A 20,815-nucleotide genomic window follows, 5' to 3' on the forward strand; every position below is an offset into this window, starting at 1 on the left:
AGAGAGAGAGAGAGAGAGAGAGAGAGAGAGAGAGAGATTGCATGGGCAGGGCAGAGCGTGGGTGCAGTTCACTGGTTGGCATCTCCCACCCACCTCCCTTCCCTTACTCCCTGTCACTGTTGTTGCCACTACTGTATTACACACCCCAACCCCAGGAGCAGCGCCTCCCTTCCTTGACACCGTTGGGTGAGAGAAGGAGGCAGCCAGCCCAAATGGTGGCTGTGTCACTGTTTGTGCAGCTGACAAGGAGCCTGGCCCAGTATGAGTGACAACAAAGAGAAGAGAGAAGGTGTGACCTCCTTTCCCTCCCTTGCACCCTCCTTCCTTTCCTCTCGCTAGTGCTCCTCCTCAGCTGCTGCTGCCAGTCTACCATGGTGCAGGTCTGCCACCACTTGGCCCCCTCTGCCGCCCCAACCTGCCCTCTCCTCCTCCTCCCTCCTCTGCGCTTGAGCCTCTTCTGCCACCAGCATTGGCAAGAAGCTGGAGCTGTGACTGTGGGAGCTGGCCATCTACTCCTGGCCCCTGCCCACCTATGTGATTCGAGGGAAAGAGCAGGGCCAGGGTGGTGAGGGAGGCAAGAGGCAGAATGCAATGAACTCCCCTCCACAAAGTGGGCGAGGATTTGTTGTTATGAGAGAGTGTGTGCCCCAACCTCCCCCCTGACCTGTCCTGTATTTTGCCTGACCAAAGGTAATACCAAAGGAGTAATCCTACTCCAGCATCATAATACTCCCACCCCCATCTGTCAGTTCTCTGCATCAGTAATAAGCGACTGGATTTCTTAGCTGTGCTTTTCTCATAATTGTTACTATTGCAGAGTTGGTAGCTGTAGTTTATTAGCAGCCTCTATGGCAGGCATACGCAAACTCAACCCTCCAGATGTTTTGGAACTACGACTCCCATCATCCCTAGCTAACAAGGGATGATGGGAGTTGTAGTCCTAAAACATCTGGAGGTTTGCATTTGCCTATGCCTGTTCTATGGGCAAAACCTGATCTATGAACTGAAGCTCTTATTCCCCCCCCCCCCCTTCTAGTTGCTCTGTTCCTCAAGGCTTGGAAATATATTTTTTGTGGAGTTTCTCCATTTAACCACACTCTCATCTACACACAGATAAGAGATTTTCCTTCCATCATAAATCCCTCCCCTTTCTCTTTTCCCGTTATTTGCTTGGAAGCAGGGTTTTCACATGACCACTTGAGGGAAGCAGCATCTCTAAACAAACAAACAAACAAACAAACAAACAAACAAACAAACAAACAAACAAACAGCTGTCTCTACCAGACAAAGTATTCTGTCTTTGAACTTGTATCTTTCCTCTCCTATATCTCTGCAAGCTTTTACTGTGGCAGGGAGTAAGGTGTTGCCTTGTAAAAAAGAATAACCACTGCCTACAGACAGAAAATATTTCTTTTCTACTTCTTCCTCTTCTCTGCAGCTCCATTCCCCCTGCTGTCTGTGTGCTTCTACCACTGCCTTCTGTAAAACAGCTACCGCCTAGATCACTAAATCTTATGTGAAGTTACCTTTTGTCTCCTGAACTGCTATTAATGACCATCTCTTATTCACCCACATGACACGTCTGCTCTCATCACTTTTACCCCTTTGACCCACCCCACCCCCTCCTCTTAGCGTCGTTACCATTTTACTATCGTCTTTGTGTTCCTCGAACAGGCAAAGCCATTAGTTTGCATGGCTTACTTAAGAGAGCATCTCTAGACAGAATCAAGCATTTTAATGCCTTACTAATTTTCCCCTTCAATTCTTCAACCTGACAGGCCTCACCATTACAGAGCAGGTTGCTCTGCTCTTTAGCAAAATGTCACTGTGTGACCACCCCCTTCCTTTTCACCATCTCTTGTTCTGAAGGCTGAACACTTTTCGCAAGCCAGAATTTGAGGAGCAGGAAAGAGTAACCAAGATGCAGAGGGCATGAGGCAAACCATACTGTAAATAAGCATTCTTCTTCCCTGTCTTACCACTTAACATGCTTATTTTCTCTCCCCCACCCCCCTTGATTAAAACAGAAAAAGCAACACTTCCTTCTGTTCATATGTTCTGTTTGACACTTTATGCCAGTGCAGCTTGTGAGGGCTTTTAAAAGTTCACTAATCCCACTCTTTCTAATATTATGCTGCTGTGGGTGATAGGAATCGAGAGGACAGAGAAAGGTGGAATAAGCAGGTGGGGTGGACACTCCATTGCAGGGGTGCTATCTTGAATAAAATATTGGGGGGCCCCAGGTAAGCCCCACCCTGCATAGTCAGTCACATAACACAGTTTACACACACCATTTGAATGGCAATGCCCATCAACTGGCAGGGTGGGGGGCTGGCTCCTCAAATATTTTATTGAGAGGGCAAGACCCCATGGCCTCTAGGAGTTGGCTCCTATGCTCCTTTGGCATCAATGGAAATTTCCATTCCCCAACAAATAGCAGGTTGTCAGGACCACGGTGGAAGCCCAAAGAGGTAACTCAGAACAAAATAAACAACAAAGAAATGGATCCCTCTATTTGTCAATAGAGAAACAGCACTGAAATGGATGCATTTAGCTTTGCTTCTAGTTTGGTCACAAGCATGCTGGAAATATTCTCTTTGGTATGGGGCCAGATAAGTGTAGAGGAAGATTATAATGCCACTCTCTTGCTCCTTTTGTTTTATACTGTCAGTTGAGACTATACAATAACCGTCAACACAGAAAAGTCACAACATGGAGACTTTCCACAGCATTTACTTTCAATGTTTTAGATGAAAAAATGACTCAAGATTGATTTACAGATTGATATGATTATACAAATATGTTTTCTAAAGCTCACCTTGTGGCAACATTTTTGTCAAAAGTCTGAGCACTGGACCAGGGGTAAGCCAACGTGGTGCCCTCCAGATGTATGGCAATAAAATTCCCATCATTTCTGACTACTGGCACGCTGGCTGAAGTAGATGGGGGTTGGAATCCTCCACCTTCTGGAATGCACCTCATTGGCTACCTGTGCACTAAGTTGATGGTGGGCCAAGGGCTCAGGTCTAAAACAAGAGAGATGCTGGTGGTCTTGTAGGAATGCAGCTCTAGAGAACAGACTAGAGAAATGAAACCTTGTCAGGGGCATAGGCAATACTCTGTAAGCTACCTTGAAGTACCATCTGCTGGCTTTTACATGCCATCAGGCCTCCCCTTTGGTCTGCTTGCCTTCTGGAGAGACTGAGAAGGTAATTTTGAGCACGGTAGTGGAGTAGTGCCTTCTTCTGCAGAACATTGTCATAATCACTCTCCCCACACACCATCCATTGCATGGATGATTCCTTTATAGCTTCCAATAGTCAGAAGCTGCTCTGCAGTAGCAGTCAGGCGCCTCCTCCTCTGAGGTGAACGTTTGAGTTAGATATTGGCATGATCCTGACAGTTTCCCCGTCCAAAATGGTTAAGTAACTTCACCATAAAACTCCGACATCCATTGCCTATCAGAAATTTGAATGTAGGTCTCCACAAGGAAACTTCATTTTTAATGCTTGCCACATGGTATCAAGTTAGGAAAGCATCCTAAAGGACCACGGATTCTCAAACTATTTTTTTGGCTGAGGGGTAGATAAATCTATATTAATATAGATCCATACCTGGAGGGTTGATTGATAGTAGCATTGGCCTTTCCATCCTATGATCTGTGGGAGGACTTCCCAAGGCCCAAAGGAAGCAACAGATCTCCCCCTCCAAGGGCAGAGAAAGAAGTCCAGCCTCAGAGAGTGATATCCCATGTTGGATTCCACCTCTCCAATGCTGTGGAAAGTTCTGAACCCTTTGTCCTACTGATGATGGACCTTTGATGTCAGTAGGGATAAAAATGGACTTCGGGGTGAACCAGAGGAAGCCATGGATCTGAAGGACCCATCACCTTCTCAGCCTTCCACTACCTAGCCCTCCAAAACCAGGGAATAAACAATACCATTTCTAGCCCCAGAACTTATTCTCCCCCCCCCCTTTAAAAATGAAAGTAATATACACAGTGAAAATGAAGGAGGAGCACAACCATGTTCCTCCAACTTCACTTTGGTCCAAGATGAGGAAGATGAACTGCTGGTTCTCACCTCCTGGCTCACCTTAGAATTGCCTCCTCTAGGAACAAGGAAGGCATGTCAGGATGAGAACTGTGTTGTCAATAACTGAGTATATATAACCCTTTGAAAAACCACCAGCTTTAAAATGTTATTCCAAGAGCTGAGTCATCCAAGATGCAGATTGTAATCCTGTACATGTCTAGTCAGTACAGGAGTAAGCCCCACTGTGTATAGGCTTGCAGGCTTAATAGCTTTAAATATCTAAGACAAATAATAAAAGGGAGCCCATCTGTTCATGGACAAGCCATACTTAATAGCTTTCAGCAGAAGTGGCTCTTTTCATATTCTCAGAAGCACCACTTCAAGCAGTAGGAGGTTCTGGTGGCATGAAAGGTGTGCTTGTCTTAGTTCCACATGGTTCTTTTACATGCACATTTATATGACTGCAGCACAGTAACCCAATTCTGTCTTTTCTTTTTCTTAGTCAGCACAGTATACAATAATCTCTCATGAGCCTAAATCTTGCAAGTTCTGTAGAGGTTTGGCAGACCTGTCACTTTCCTTACAATACAATGCATTCTCAGCTTGCATTCATTATTAGAGAAATATTATTTGTCCGAAGATTAGTCAGTCCCAGTGCTAAGCTTTAAAGTTAATTTGTAGTGATTTATCTAGGACAGATATCAGGAGGTTACAAACAGCAAAAGTATACACCCCCCCTGCCTCTTGCAATTTGAGGCTTCCGGGAGAGAGTGGCAACATGCATAAGAAAATGAGCAATGCTTCCTCTCCAAAACCAGCCTTGCTTCTCCTAAGAGCAGTGGCTATCAAGGGAAAGAAAACCAGATCCTGTCTCGCCATGAAATAACAGGAAGTAATTGTTCTGGGCATTATTATTATTAATTAGATTTGTATACAGCTCTACATCAGAAGATCACAGGGAGGTTCACAACATAAAAATAGAAAATGAGAATACAAAATACATAATAAAACAAAAACAAACCAATAAAATTTCTCACAAGCACATTTCAAAGGTCATAGAATGTTAATCAGCTCAAGCCCTGGTTACAGAAAAATGTTTTCATCTGCTGCCTAAATATACTCAACAGATGTGCCAGGTGAGCCTCTCTTGGGGTAGCATTCCACAAACGGGGAGCCACCACAGAAAAGGCCCATTCTTGTGGAAAAGTCCAGCAAGGCAGGGAGCAGGTCTTCCAGAAATCACAACCAATATGGCCTCCAACTTCTTCATCAGCCTCAGCTTTTGTAGCTGAAGTCAGTCAGCCCACCTCACCCACCCTAGCCAAGCAGAAAAGGCCTGCACTGCAAGGAGCAGATCTTCCAGGACTCACTGCCAATATGGGCATCCATTTTCTTTTTTTAATATATTTTTAATTAAAATTTTTCGCATTACAATAAATAACAGCTGCAAGGACTACAAACAAAACAAGTAGAATACAGAGTCCTCTCCCAGAGGCAATTCTTAGCCCCCACCATCTATAGGGTATCAATCCATCCCCGCTCTCACCTGGGATCCCTCCTTTTTCCTCCCAGTCTCTCAACCTGGGAGAAGAACATTTCCCTGCCTCCCATCTCTAAGAACTATCTATCACCTCCATGAATACTTAACCTCTGGAGCTTAACAAAGCCCCCAAACATAGGACTCCAAAGAAAAAAGGAACAAGAAGAAAAAAGGAAAGAGAAAAAAAGGACAAAGGGGGGGGAAACATTAGGGATAGCGAAAAGGGGCTTCTGATTTTCTGTCTGCCAGTTACATTTAAAAAAGATTATTTAAGACATTCAGTGCATGTTAATATCCATCTTCTCCATTTTCTATTGCACAATATTTCTTTTAAGTCAAAGTGTCTCAGAATCATTCATTTCTTTTCCCCATGAAAAGTCCAAGAGGGATTCCCAAGTTGTTGTTGTTGTTGTTATTGGTGCTTAATTTTACCTCCATTAATTCCCACCACCATTCCTCCGTATTTGGTAATAATAAATTCTGTCCATATTATGGGCATCCACTTATAATGTTCCGGCTCCAATGCTATGTCAGAATGAGCAATCATCAGCTGGATTTCTTGCTTGGAAAAAGTCCAAGATCAGCACAGAAGGAAGACAATAACAAAGAGAAGGGGACATGGAGAGAAATAGGTTCTGAAGGGGCGAGCAGGTACTGTCAATACAGATGCCTTGAGTACATGTTAACACAAGTGTGTGAATTGCTAACTTGTACAGGGAGAGCTGGATCACACCATTCAGCCTCATTCCCGGCATTTCACAGCTGCCAGCCCTGCCCTCAATATACATGCATTGAGCATGGACATCTGCAAAGGGGAAAACTGTGCACATAAGGGTGTATGAGCATATATGTCCACTTGATGGGAAAGCCATGCTATCGGAGTTACCAACTGTATAGAGACCTACATGTGTAGGTTTGCCCTTTGCAGACACCCAGTCTCAATAAATAGACAGTGGGACTGGCAAGACATGCAGCTTTGGGGGCAAGTTATGCAAGAGGTTCAATCCCACTCCTTCTTCAGGCATAGGGTTAACACATGCATAGGACAAGCGTGCCAGATAAGAGTGTGGAGGGAGCCCGGTCTTTTGCCCCAATATTTGGTATGATGTCTAATACCAGTGTTCCCAAATTACATGGGATCGAATCCAAGGTCGTGCTCAGGTCAACATTCTGTCAATTCTCCTTGTAAAATGGAAAGTTCTTCTCTTCTCCTTGTAAAATGGAAAGTTCTTCTCTTCTCCCTCTGCCCCCCCCCCCCGCCCAGAGGAGCTCATCCTAAAGAGTTGGTGAGGTTTAGATCATTATTTTAATAAGTGACAGCGATGAGAGTATACTACTGTATTTCTAGCACTAGCTCTATTGTCTGTTGCAAGGAAGTACCAGTCAAGGAGGAAATTTTATTTAGTGCTACATTTGGTAGAACACTAATACCATACGGAAAACAGGTATTAAAATATGCTTATTCAAGAGTCCTTTTTATGCACCTTATAAATATTGCTGACATGAAGATAATTAAATGGAGAACAGAAATTCATGACTGGTTCTAGAAGAAAGAACAATGGATTTAATCGAGACCTTGGCTTCATGAATTAATAGGAATTTGCCACTGGTTGATGTGCAGGTAAGACAGTAGTTGCAAAAAAACAACAACCCGAAAATATGTAAAGTGGTTATATATTTTATTAGAACAACTTTCACTGGTGAAAGCTTTGCAGTCACCAAGAAGTCTTCCTCAGGCAGAACTGAAAGCTAATTCTCAGCACTATAAGGATTTGTTACTTTTATTTTGAGAGGGCTTTTTAGAGCCAGTGTTGTGTAGTGGTTAGAGTGTTGGATTGGGATCTGGGAGACAAGGGTCACACTCACTCAGCCTAGGGTTGTTGCGAGGATAAAATGGGGAGGGAAGGGGGAGAACCATGTATGCCACCCTGAGCTCCTTGGAATAAAGGTGAGATATAAATGTAATAAACAAAGGAAAAATAATAATAACATGCTCTTATTATTTAAACCAAACAGTGTGATTGTCTCTGCTATATCATTTTCTGTTTCCTGCTTTCCAGGGTTGTTCATACATGCAGTATTTCTGCAGCTCTTAAATGTGCTATTTGTCAAAGCAGGCTCTCTCCAGATGTTACGTGTTTTGCTGTGTGGGACTCCTTCCTCATCTGATATGTTCTCCTAGCAGAACAGAATAGTGGTGCAGTTGTTTGAAAGCCAGTGCTCAAAGATCAGGAAAAGACCTTTCTGGAGCACTAGTATGTGTATAGGTGATCACTTTGAACCCTTTTGACTTCATGCCTTTAGCTATAAAACTGATGGTTGAAATATCCAACTTAAAGGATTCTGCAAGAATTGGCACTTTTTGTAGTGATTGTCACTACAGCATAGTGCAGTTAGACAGCTCTGAAGAAGGGAGGCAGCATACTCTTCTACTTAAATGCGCAAGCTGCCTACTGGAGTATTGAACTCATGTTCAATTTTACATTCCCCAGTTCTCGGAGTCAGGTGGCAAAAGAAGCACCTGTCCTATTTTTCAAGTGTTGGATCCTACTTTTACCATTAAACACAAACTGTTGTATGGGATTCCATGACTAAACCTAAATATTAAGATTTCTGTAAAGTTTTGGCAAATCTAAAATGTGCAGCAAATATCCCACTCCTCCATTTGGAGAATTGTCTGTACAAAGCTCCATTTCGTCACAGTTTCATGCAGAATTATAGACAGACCGCAGTTATTTAATTAATTTGCTGCCAACCTATTTTGAAAATTGATGGCACCAGTTCAAATGCTATAATTTAAATCCAGACTTGTTGCTTAACAACATCTACGCATATTTCCCCCCAAGATGTTTTCTCATTTGCTCAACATGTACTTTTCATCTACATGCAAATTTTTAATGACAGTTTTATGACAGCTGTAAATCAAGCCTAGTTTCAGCTTTAAGCTCAGGATCAGTTCTGACCTGAAGAAGAGTTGATGCAAGCTCTTATGAGAGAGATATGAAAGGCTGGTGTACCTTTAACTGTGATGTGACAAGCAAAATATTTTGCAGGTGACCCGTGTCCCCATTGCCTGCATCTCTTTGTCAAACAACAGTTAAAAGCATAAAAGCCCTGTAAAAAAAAAAGTTGGCAGACTGGAAGCAGAACTCAGATGCCCTGCAGCTGTATATAATACAACTGTTTTGTATGCATAAATTAATAGGTGAGGTGTTTCACATGAAGCTAAACATGATGCTCTGATGGTGTTTCCTGCTTGGCAGGGGGTTGGACTCGATGGCCCTTGTGGTCTCTTCCAACTCTATGATTCTATGATTCTATGATTCTATGATATTTTGCTAATTAATAGCCCATGGAGAGCCCTGCTGGATCAGAAAAAGGGCCCATCTTGTTTCCAATAGTATCTACCCAGACACCTCTGGAAATCCCATACACAAGAAATGATGACTAACTCTCTCCGCCCCCCCCCCCCACCTTCTATGTCTTCAGGAACTGGTATTCAGAGGTATCTGGCCTACGAAAGTGGAGGGTATCTTTCATAGCTTAATACATTGAAAGACATATCCACCATTAATCTGTCTAATCCCCTTTTAAGTCACCACACATTTTTTGTGTATGAAGTTCACAGATTAAATATGCTTTGTGTGAAGACATACTTTTTGATGTGGTATGTGTTGAATCTACTGCTTATTTTATGAGCAACTCAAATTTCCTGTATTATGAGAGAGGATGAAACATTTTTCTCTATCCATTTTCTCCACACTGTGCATACTGTTATAAACCTCAGCCATGTCTTCCTTTAAGTCACCTAAACTAAAAAGCCCCCACTGTAGTCTTTCATTGTATGGAAAGAGACCAAACCTCTTGATCATTTTGGTTCCCCCACCCACCCGCTTTTTTACACCTCTTTTCCAGGTCTTTGATGTCCTTTTTTTGAGATGTGGAAACCAGAACTGTGCACAAGATTCCAAATTGCTGTAAATCAAGCTGGTGTTAAAGGCACAGCTGCTAAGGGCTGGCTGAAAAGTTGTCAGCTCCTAGTCAAGTCTCCAGATCTGCAGGAACTGACATTTTCCCTCGTGGAAATAGCTGAGGATACATGTCAGCTCATATTGCCCTCTGGGGTTAACATGTTAAAATATTGATTAAGGGAATGTCAGAAACTGTTTACAAATATTTACAGGAGGTAGAAAGAACATAATCTTTTTTGACAAAAAAATAAAAATAAAAGAACAACTTTGGCTACAGAAGGGTCCAAACAAATGAAATTTATGAAAAGCAACCTACAATGCTGGTACTTATTCTGAGATGGCAGAGCAATAGGTCACACATCTAGTTACACTAAGAGGCCAGGAGGTCATGCAACATGATTAATAACTGGCAGGTATTAGCGCCTGTCAGAATTGTAAGATTTGAGGAGATGAGGCAGAACAGGTAAAAAAGTGAAGTACAAAAAGGAAACTGAAACCTTTCATTAGCCTTGCTTCTGTCACAAAGCATTGTCATGCATTTTGTGCCAGAGTAGCACAATACAGCATTCAGGAAAATGCAACAGCACATCAGAAAAATCATGATTAAAGGAAGTGTCTGGTCCTAATACTAGCTGTGATGTTCTCCTTTCTCTGAGAATGCAGCAAATAAAAACGTGCTGTTTTGTGCAATAACAAGACAGACAAAGAGAGTGGTTGGAATGTGTCGCCCCCCCCCCCCGATTCTTAAATTGCTCTGAGCTGGATGGATAAGTGCCCTGTAAGATCAGAGCATATATTCCCCAAGGACATAAAATGATGACCCTTGAATAAATGCCAAGTCATGTACTGGGACAATTTTTCTCAACAAACAAAAAAATATTGCAGCATTTTAAAAATACAGATCTTTATAGAGAACCCTATGATGTTCTGGTGTTTGTATATAATATTATATATACACATATACTAAAGTAGTTAAGGTATACTATTATTATGGCAAGTATAATAGCAGAATTATGGTAATGTGAGATGGGGAGAGCATGAGAGGTAGGTAATGAATGGCTGAGAGTTTGAAAGTGAGTAGTGAGAGAGTTGAGGGTCAGCCTGAGTCAGGAGTTCAGAAGATAGAGTGGAGTGTGGAGAGTGGAGTGTGACAGTGGTGGAAGGGAAGCAGGGTTGATTAGTATTATAGGAACAGCCGTATGGTAGCCACAGTTAGGACTGCAATAAGGTAATAAATAAGAAACCGGAATCTTTGAAACCATATGCTTATGTACAGAGTTATGTTGAAAACTGTGTTTATTTTTAATAAATCAGTTGTATTACACCACATACCTCATCCTTGGCTACTTTAGGGATGAAGTGTTCCAATAAGGGTTATCTTTGATGGCAGTGGAGATAAAGGGGGCATTGAGTGAAATTCCCAATAAAGACCCAACACACAGCTTGAATAAAATGGAAAGGTAGTTCAGGGGAGTGTGGGAAGTGCCAGAGTACCTCAGGGTAAAAGGCATATAGAATCATAGAATTGTAGAGTTGGAAGGGACCCCAATGGCCATCTAATCCAACCCCCTGCAATGCAGGAATCTCAACTAAAGCTTCCACAGGCAGAAAGGGGTTAAGATTGATTCATATTATTTCCCACTTTTCACTCCTAGATTACCTTTAAGCAAAAAATTATCTTGTTTCCCTTCATGAGTTACAGTTGCTCTAAAAACTTCATGGACCTCTCCTATCCAATTGTGTCCTTCTAGGGCTTGCCATTTGTGTGGCAAAGTCACACAATTTAAATTTAAAGCGGTTCAACCTTTTTTACTTTCAGCAAGTAATTTCCACATCAATTTGTCTGCCATGGAAGCCTAGAGGTGATGTTCTAGGGCTTGTTTTAAAGCACAGGTGGGGAAACTTTGCCTCTCCAGATATTACTGAACTACAACTCCCATCAACACTAGCCAGCATGTCCAATTATTAAAGATGGGAATTGTAGTTGAACAGTATCTGGAAGGCCAAAGACTCCCCTGACCTTGTTCTATAGCTAACATAACACTAAAAAGATAATCATGGTGGTGTCATGCAACTGCTACTGAGGTGTTCTGTAAATTGGGTACCATGACAGAAAAGGCTCAGTCTCTGATCTGCACTTGCCAAACACATGTAGTGTGTTGAACCTTAACAGTACCTCACCTTTCTCTTATCTACATCCTACAGTGGAACGAAAGGATGAAACTGCTAAGAAATCAAACATGTAAACTTTAAGGATTAGGCTCTCCATTCTCTACACAGAATAGCATTCAGAGATGGCTCATAGGACTGAACTGGGATACACTGAAAAAGGAGGTTTCAAGAATGTGTATCATTTATTGAACTCCACTTCTGGTTTTTTATCATTCACACCTTCCACAAACTTTACCTCCAGTTGATAAAATGGCCTTTGAAGATTATTATCATGCTGTTTTATGGGATCTGAATAAAGAAACAAACAGGAAGCTTAATTTATGATGGATGTGTCCCTCAAACCTTTTAGAGCTTTTCTGCTTGATTAAAAATTCCTTGTTCCTCTTCACTGAATTGTTTAGAGGATTCCACCCCCCGTTTCACAGTCTCTACCCTGATTAAAACAAATTATTATCAAAGATCCCCCCACTGAATGAGGAATCATTAATTGAGGAACATGCAATGTTCCTTAATTACCTTTAGAACAGTTGGAGAACAAATAATCTTGGGTTTCTAAGGGACAGGCGTGCATCATGCATTGTGGCCTCATTCTCAGCGTTTGCTGGAAGGAAACTCTATTTTCAAATACTTTGGGGGAATATCTCTACAAGCCTCAGTAAACACATTGTGAATTGTTGTTTTTTCTAAAGTGTGTGTGTATAGGGGGGATAGCATACTATTAGGTGAGTAGCTGTAATAGATGTCTCAGATAATTAATAGGGTTGCCATATGTCCTCTTTTTCCGGACACGTCCTCTTTTTCCATAATGAGAGTCATCATAGAGATCCATAGTTAAAAGTAGAAGTCAGCAAATGTGTCCTCTTTTTTTGCTCTTCAAAATATAGCAACCCTAAATTAGAATGATAATAGCTGTTCATTTGTTTTACAAGGGCCAACTTTAGTTAAGAAATCAAGTGTGTATTAGTGATCTTATTCTGGAAATAATATAGAAATGTCAGAAATATGGCAAATGTTAGCATTTACTGGTGAGATGTTAAGAGATACTAAGTCAGGACAGTATGACTACTCAGAAGGCAGAATTGAACAATAACCAAGAATACAGAACCTTGCCAGAGCTTGGGAAGACCTTGTTGCTAGAGCAAGCCTCAGCTGGAACATACCGTACATCTTCCTGCCTAGAAGGACCCAACAGTCAGCCTGGGTGAGCAGAGTCAATCCAAAAGGTTCATATGTGAAAAGGCTGTTGGCTGAAGTACCTGTACAGTACTGTGAATCACCCCAAGGGACAGTCACATACAAATCCAGCAGTTTCTTATAGGCCCTTATGGAAATGTACACACCCCACTTCCTGACTGCACCCAACTTTATGGCCCACTTCAGTCTTCTAGAAACAGCAGGGAGTGGCAAAGAATAGAATAGGATGCACCATTCTCTGTAATTTGAGCACTACACCAGTCTCTCTTTCTACATGGCCAGCAGGTTGTGATCCACATGTGCCAAGCTGGGTGAGGACAGAGAAAGCTAGCTTATTTAACTTTTAGAAGAGAAAAAGCTCACTGAACTCTTTCCTTAAATATAGGAGTGCCCATGAAAGAATGGGTCACAACCCAGTTTTCTGATATTTGTCATACTATATTGGCAAGATACACGCTACTATTGTAATTTTAAAACTTTAATAAAATGTTCTATTTACATTAAGTTTAGCTATAGAAGGAAGATGACAAAATGTTAGGGAGAGATCTGTGGAGAATAGGGTGATCAGATGCAAAATATAAGTCATAATAATAATAATAATAATAATAATAATAATAATAATAATTTATTATTTGTACCCCGCCCATCTGACTGGGTTTCCCCAGCCACTCTGGGCGGCTTCCACAAAGACCAAAAATACACTAAAATGTCACACATTAAAAAGTTCCCTGAACAGGGCTGCCTTAAGATGTCTTCTGAATGTCAGGTAGTTGTTTATCTCTTTGACATCTGATGGGAGAGCGTTCCATAGGGCGGGTGCCACTACCGAGAAGGCCCTCTGCCTGGTTCCCTGTAGCTTTGCTTCTCGCAATGAGGGAGCCGCCAGAAGGCCCTCAGCGCTGGACCTCAGCATCCGGGCAGAATGATGGGGGTGGAGAAGCTCCTTCAGGTATACTGGGCCGAGGCCATTTAGGGTTTTAAAGGTCAACACTAACACTTTGAATTGTGCTCGGAAACGTACTGGGAGCCAATGTAGGTCTTTCAAGACCAGTGTTATGTGGTCTCGGCGGCCGCCCCCAGTCACCAGTCTAGCTGCTGCATTCTGGATTAGTTGTAATTTCCAGGTCACCTTCAAAGGTAGCAACCATCTGAATTTGTGTTTGTCCACTTGGTACAAGAAGATAACTGCGCTTAACCCTCTATCATTTCACATTTCAGTAATTGCAGCTTCCAAATTCTGGTTAGCTTTGCAGAATATGGCAGATCTTGCTCTTCCTGGTATGAGAACTTCACATTATCACAGCCCAATATGTTAGTTCTTTACATTATGTGTCCTCCTTGAATGAAAAATATAAATGACACTCTTCTCATAAAAGCAAAATTTCTAGGTATGGGATAGCAAAGCAATTTTCCTTCTGTTCATTTTGGAGTTGTAAGTTTAATACCTTGATGGGCTCACATTGCCTTTACAGTAAAGCTGTTTGTTTCTGCTGAAATATAAATATTTTAAAGATAATGGGTGCCCGACTTCAACTTAAATAGCTGTTGATGGTAAATCGCTCAAGCAGGTCTCCCTAGAGGATGAGAATTGCTGATGTTTGCCTATACCGTATACTCATGCAAACACATGCAAAATAAACATAATGAATGGGTGGAATTCAATGCCACTCTATTATGAACTTGTTGTCTGTGCAAGCATTTCAGCCTGCCAGATGGAACAATCCCCCCTCTTTCCCCACCATGTGCTGTTTTGGGAGTTCTTCAGACCTGCCCAGAGCCAAATTCAGGGCTTGTAGAGGTGGGGGTGGGGGTTCCCCATAGCAAAAGCTGAAGTCCTTGTTCCGCTGAAGGGGATCCTTGGTGAGTCCTGTCCAATATTCTCCCCACAGCTATAGTGGTGCTAACCAATCTTGAGCAAAATGCTTTGCCTGCATAAACCACTAAGACCTCTGTATAACATGTTCACATTTCAAACAAACCCAAGATTACCTAAGATGAAAGAACGTTCAATTGCCTTTTTTATTAGATGCAAAAAACACTTACGAAAATGGGCTTGTACTTGCGTTGTTGATTCCTGCTCATTTACAGTATTGTGATTCATGTGATAATTGCCAAATGGAAAAGTAACCATAAGGTAATTTTGCAGTAACTTTGAGCCACAATTTTTGGACAACAGCAGCTTTTGAGTGAGCTACACACTTGATGAGACAAGCACTCAACCATGCCCAGGAAAATGATTTCCACTGTGTGTGAAAGCGCTCTTACCATGTGCGTATAAATTGTGCTTTGCGTCTTTTAGATTTCACAAACAAGGTGACCCAAAACTGCAGTGCCAAAAATGAGAGGCCCTTCTAAAAACACTCTGCTGAGTGACTAAAAAAAGAGTTTAAAAGTAACATTCAATTGCCTAATAAAATAGTGACATTATCAGAAGAGTATCTCCAGGGGATTTGCACAAAGAATTAATTTTGCCCATTTTCCTGAATGTGTGTGCTCCTTTGATAGGTCTGGCTAAGCTATAGTGAAAGGTCAATGGGTAGTCTAATAAATGAGGTCAAGACGGCTGCATGGCAGTCAGAATGCAGTAGTTTATTATTTCCCCGGGGGGGGGGGAACCCTCATCTTCAATACAGTTGTCAGAATGGAGTATTTATTAGCCATTGTAGCTTAGGGAGACATGAACATTTATGTAAGTAGATTGATTGCTGGACCTGTAGCCAAGGCTCAGTGTAGATGACAATTATTTTCTTCTCACTTATTCTACAACAGCCCAGCAAGGTAGATTGCTAACATTTCACTGTTGCACACAGAGAGCTCATGGACAGGGATATCAATAAGCATCAACTAAGACAGAATGGCAAATCTTGACCTCAGACTTCCAGCTCCCTCCTATCGCTTGAATTCTCACACACAACACATACCCTTTCTCAAGAGAAGTTTGATAAGATGGAGGCAGGTGGGAGGTATGGCCAATTCCATTTGGATTCCTCCTGCCATGCCTGAGGAGCAGCTGGATGGTACGTGTGCAGTCAGATGTGAAGAACAATCAAACAAGTGTCTCTTTTTTTGGAGAAAGAAATAGGGAGGGAGACAGAATGCAGCTGCTCTGTATTGACTAACTGGGCACAACAAAAAGAGCCAGACAAAAATGCAACAATCCAAGGATATTGTTGATTATAATTTCTTCTTTTTTCAAAGTATTCATAGCTATAGTTCCCCAACAAAATTTGGGTAACAACTCTTCCTCAAATGGCTTATATACCTCATTTGTGTGTCCACAGACACTCATGCCTCCTAGGAAGGTGGGTATATTTCCTGTATTCCTCACTATTTTGGACATAGCCCCTTGTGTGGCCACAGAACATAGAGAGCAGCAGTAAAGTGCCAGTGCCATGTGGTGGTTGGTGGCCATGGGAACTAGTGAGGCAGAAGACCAATGAGCCCAAACAGTAGGTGAAGCCAGAGTCAATAAAGGCAGAGCCAACACATTCTAGTTTTGCCTCCATCCTCTTCCCTGCTAAGTTCTACAAGGGCAACACTCAGACTAAGGAGGATGAAGCTGACAGCCAGTGCCACCCTCTGGAATGGTTGTAAGTAGGAAGGTAGGCAGGTGGCGGCTGGCTGAAGGCAGATTGAGGTTGGGGGGCAACACCCCATTTGCCCTAATGGACCAGCCTGAACAGGATTACACAAACTGTAAAGTATGCAACATCCTGACTGCCAGGAGCTCTACACACACACACACACACACACACACACACACACACACCAGTATCCCTGATTTTTTGGCTTTGGACCTGTTTCTAAGTGAATCTTCCAGGTTTGCATGCCATTTTTAGGGTGTTCAGTCACAATTAGGAGGAAGGAATGGGCAGGCCTACAGACTACAATAACAAAAAATGCTTAGAACACTACCTTCACAAATGCTGCCTATTGTAACGCAACGTGTTTCATTAAATGAAACAACAAACACATTCTTAGTTGCAAATGGAAAATCCATCAGACAATAACTTGAATTCTGGCCAGTAACTTACAGGCATAATACTTCCTCTTGTTCTGTTTGCAGCTGAATGGACAATAGCAATTGCCTGGCGATTTCAATTAGCTGAGCTGCTCAGCAGTTTTTATTAAAGATCACCTGAATGCCTCAGTGTACTCCGCTGTGCCATGGCCTTGCCTGATATAACGTATATGGTGGTTCTGCAGGCTGATGGATGCTCTGGATAAAACCAGAAGAAGACTGACATAAATCCCAGGCCCACCGGAGTCTAGCTTAATTGGACAGACTCAAGAATACTGAATAAAATATATCTGGTAATTTGAGAGTCGCTGGATTTAAAACACAACAGTGCCATATTATGGGATAGAGAAGGGACCAATGCGACCTACACATCATCATATCATTTTACTTCACTGTAATGAATCTGGATAAAATTCCTACATCCTCATTAGTTACAATTACTAGAATGAATTAGAATCCCAAGAGCATGCACTGGAAGGATAGGAATCAATCCACCCTTTTACCTTGTTCAACCACCCCAATCTTGTAAAACAGGATGGTGAAATTGTTAACTAATCCACATTAAAAGATCCTGAATGTATGTCCCTATCCTGTGTAATTGGGGGGTTTTGCATACTTTTTTGTAGAGCAGTGTACAGCTTGCTGCTTGTATTCTCTCAAAGGAGAATTCAGGGATGCTGCATTTTCCTGGCATTCAAATCATAGTATATCACACTGATAAAATAAGCCTCAGTTGTGTTTGTTGTTAAGTGTTGGAAGCTATAGGCTTTTGTTTGTTGTTAAGTGTTGGAAGCTATAGGCTTTTGTTTGCGATAGTGGTTGTGCCTTTGACATTATAGTTAATGAGCCACAGATACAGTAGTGCAACTCAGCAGTAAATGCCACTGAGTGCAATGGGACATATGCTCAGGTATCTGTGCATAGGATTGCAGAACTTGCCCCATGCTCTTGCAATTTTGTGCACTTTTATAAAGTTTTTAGTTAATTTTGCATTGTTTAATTTATATTATGTCTACTGTACAGAAGAACTCTAATGCCTCTTCATTCATAGGAACATGGGAAGCTGCCTTCTATCGAGTCAGACCATTGGTCCATTTAGCTCAGTATTGTCTCTACACCAGGACCCATAACCCTCCAGATATTGTTGGTTTTCAACTCCCATTAGCCTGATGAGAGTTATAGTCCAACAACATCTGGAAGGTCATAGGTCACACTCTTTAGCTGCACTGACTGGCAGATATTTTTCACTCCCCCTGCCTGAGTCTTCCCCCGTATCTCCCTGGAAATGATAGAGACTGTGCCCCTTTCTGTAGATGATGTATTCATTCATTCATTCACTCACTTATTTTATAAAATTTGTACACTGCAGTACCCTACGCAGCAGTACCCTACACAGTCCTTCCCTACTGCTGTCTTTCGAAGTAGAAAAGTGGCAAACACCAGCTCATCTCTTTCTACAATTGAATTTAGTCCTTCAAAAAATCCTGGAACTCCAAAATCTTAAAAGCCAGAAGAACAGGCCTTTTCTGTGGTGGCTCCCCATTTGTGGAATGCCCTTCTCAGGGAGGCTCACCTGGTGCTTTCATTACAAAGAAGCTGCCTTACCTGCCAGCTCTCAGCCAATATATGGTATCTCTGTCCCCTTCATCAAATCACTCAGTGTGTCTTGGGAGTCATAGAATCATAGAATTGTAGTGTTGGAAGGGACCCCGAGTCATCTAGTCTAACCCCCTGCAATGCAGGAATATCAGCGAAAGCATCCATGACAGATGGCCATCCAATCTCTGCTTAATAACCTCCAGTGATGGAGAGTCCACGACCACTGTTCCACTGTTGAACTGCTCTTACTATCAGAAAGTTCTTTCTGATGTTTAGTTGGAATCTCCGTTCTTGTAACCTGAAGCCATTGGTTTGAGTCCTACCCTTCATAGCAGGAGACAACCAGTCCATTTTCAGTCTCTTGAATGGCTTAGCTGGAAGTGGGCACCCTCATATGCATCTAATGAACAATCACTGTCTTGCTAGGTCCTGCCCCTGTGTCAGGAGGAGAATAATCACAGCCACACTTCAACAATTCCTTACCTCCCTAGTTTAAAAACTTTTTTGCAGTAGCAGAACCCTACACTTTAAACAAAGCTTTGCTGGCATCCTTGCAGCAAATTATTTTTAAACATTTTTTTTAAAGGGAGAGAGATTGATTATTGGTAGAAGAAGCAAGGGAGAGCCAGCCACAGCAGCAACTTTTAAAAGCAGCAACTTTGAGACTTTGAAAAACTTTGCTGCTGATCTCCTGATCTCCTCTGACGGGAGAAGCCTTTGTTTGTCATCCTTAAAGCTTTGGCTCTTATCAGAGAGAGTTCTTATATCTCCATCAGCATTAAAGGAGCAGCATATTTAACTCTTGCTGACAGGCTGCAGCTCAAAGAAGGTGCTAAGGGGCAGAACAGGGATTCCCATGACAAGTACTTAGCCCACTAGCAGTGCCGCGCGGACAGGGTGCCGCTGCTTATCTTGCTTCACACGACTCACATCTCTACTAGTGACCGAGGAGGGGGATGGGCGAGGCAGCGAGGAGCTGCTGTGTCTGCATTGCACTAAGGTGCCCACTCCCGTGCCCTTTCCCGTCTTGGTAACCTGTAGCAACACGCGGTGTTGGGAAGCTAGGAAAGCAAAGTAGCGGGAGGGAGGCCCAGGACCGCCGCTTGAATACTGCATTTAATTCCCATGAGCGCAGCTCAATGGAAATCATACATTGTGCATGCTTGCCTACCATATACCATTACATTTCTTTCTTTCTTTGGGGAATGCCCCTTAGCAGAACTCTGAACAAAATTTGAGAAAAGCTACGTTTCGTCACAGAGAAATTCCACCTACTGTACTGTTTGGACTGAACATGTATCTATTCTAGATAGTATAACTGCACCCCATTAGCGTGTCTGGAGGTCTTCAGAACACAGCCGTGTAGCACACAGAAAGGGCCAGCCTCATCAGTGCCTCCAGCCAATTGAATTGCAGCATTTTCTAACAGGGCGGTTCTAATTAACGCCCCCAACCAACCCAGCTGCAGTACTTTTCTTCGACTTTGTTAGGGTTAGAGCGGCCATTTTCTAGAGAGGGGGTTGCATGTCTCTGGGTGGGGAGCCGACTGCAAATATATGTATGTTATGGCCTTGCTGGCAGAATATTTGTTTGCATATGTGTGAGAAAAATAGAAGGGACCTGGAGAAACTGGAGTGAAGTGGAGCCCAGCATCAGGGGAAAAAATCACCTCAGTGGGTGAGTTTTTTATTTATTTATTCTTCCTCAAACAAAGCTACAAAAGTGGAAAGGGAGCTAACTGTGGTGTGTGTGTGCTTAGCATGACTAATATGTCCAGGCATTTAAAAAAAAAAAAAAAACTTGCTTTCCCCTTGATAAGCCTTTATTGGCTGGTTACACAACAGCACCAAGATGCATTATTTGAGTTCAAGGACACATTTTAGCCAGGCAGAAACACTTAGGAGGCAAAGGAGGGCTAGTGGGAAGTGTGGCCTGAGGGGAGCAGGTGGCCTGGGGAAATTTCTGAGGGCCAGATTAGAGTGGCCTTGGGGGCCATATCCCGCCCAACTGAGGTTCCCACCACTGCACTTGACCAGCTGTCCCTCAGCATAATATTCTGAGTATACCCTTTGTCACTATTCACCAGTAACTTCTAGGAAGGCAATTGAGCTCTGTGCTGGTCTCAGTACACTGATCAGAACATTGTAAAAGGAATCATATAGAACTAGCTGCATAATTTTCTAAATTTCTACACAACTTTCCAGGGAGGAAATAAAGTAGAACCTTTTTCATTTCCAGCGTACTTCTGTTTGGGGACAAACTAACAGGAATCTCAGGATCACTT

At 42.4% G+C, this 20,815-nt stretch overlaps 1 protein-coding gene across 8 annotated transcripts in view; it reads left to right on the forward strand.

The window, feature by feature from the left end:
* The window catches only part of LOC309342855 (uncharacterized protein), an 86,440-nt gene that overhangs the window by 15,525 nt on the left and 50,100 nt on the right, over positions 1-20,815 (forward strand). Inside the window, exon 1 of one of the 8 annotated variants that reach the window (XR_014157011.1) lies at positions 19,814-20,208. The exons of the other annotated variants lie outside the window; for them this stretch is intronic. The gene's annotated coding sequence lies outside the window, so the exon portion shown is untranslated. Of the gene's footprint in view, positions 1-19,813; positions 20,209-20,815 lie in introns of those variants that run through there. 8 annotated transcript variants of the gene reach the window in all.

Source organism: Podarcis erhardii, assembly GCF_964252035.2.
Source record: "Podarcis erhardii genome assembly, chromosome: 5".
In the NCBI taxonomy this organism is placed as follows: domain Eukaryota; kingdom Metazoa; phylum Chordata; class Lepidosauria; order Squamata; family Lacertidae; genus Podarcis; species Podarcis erhardii.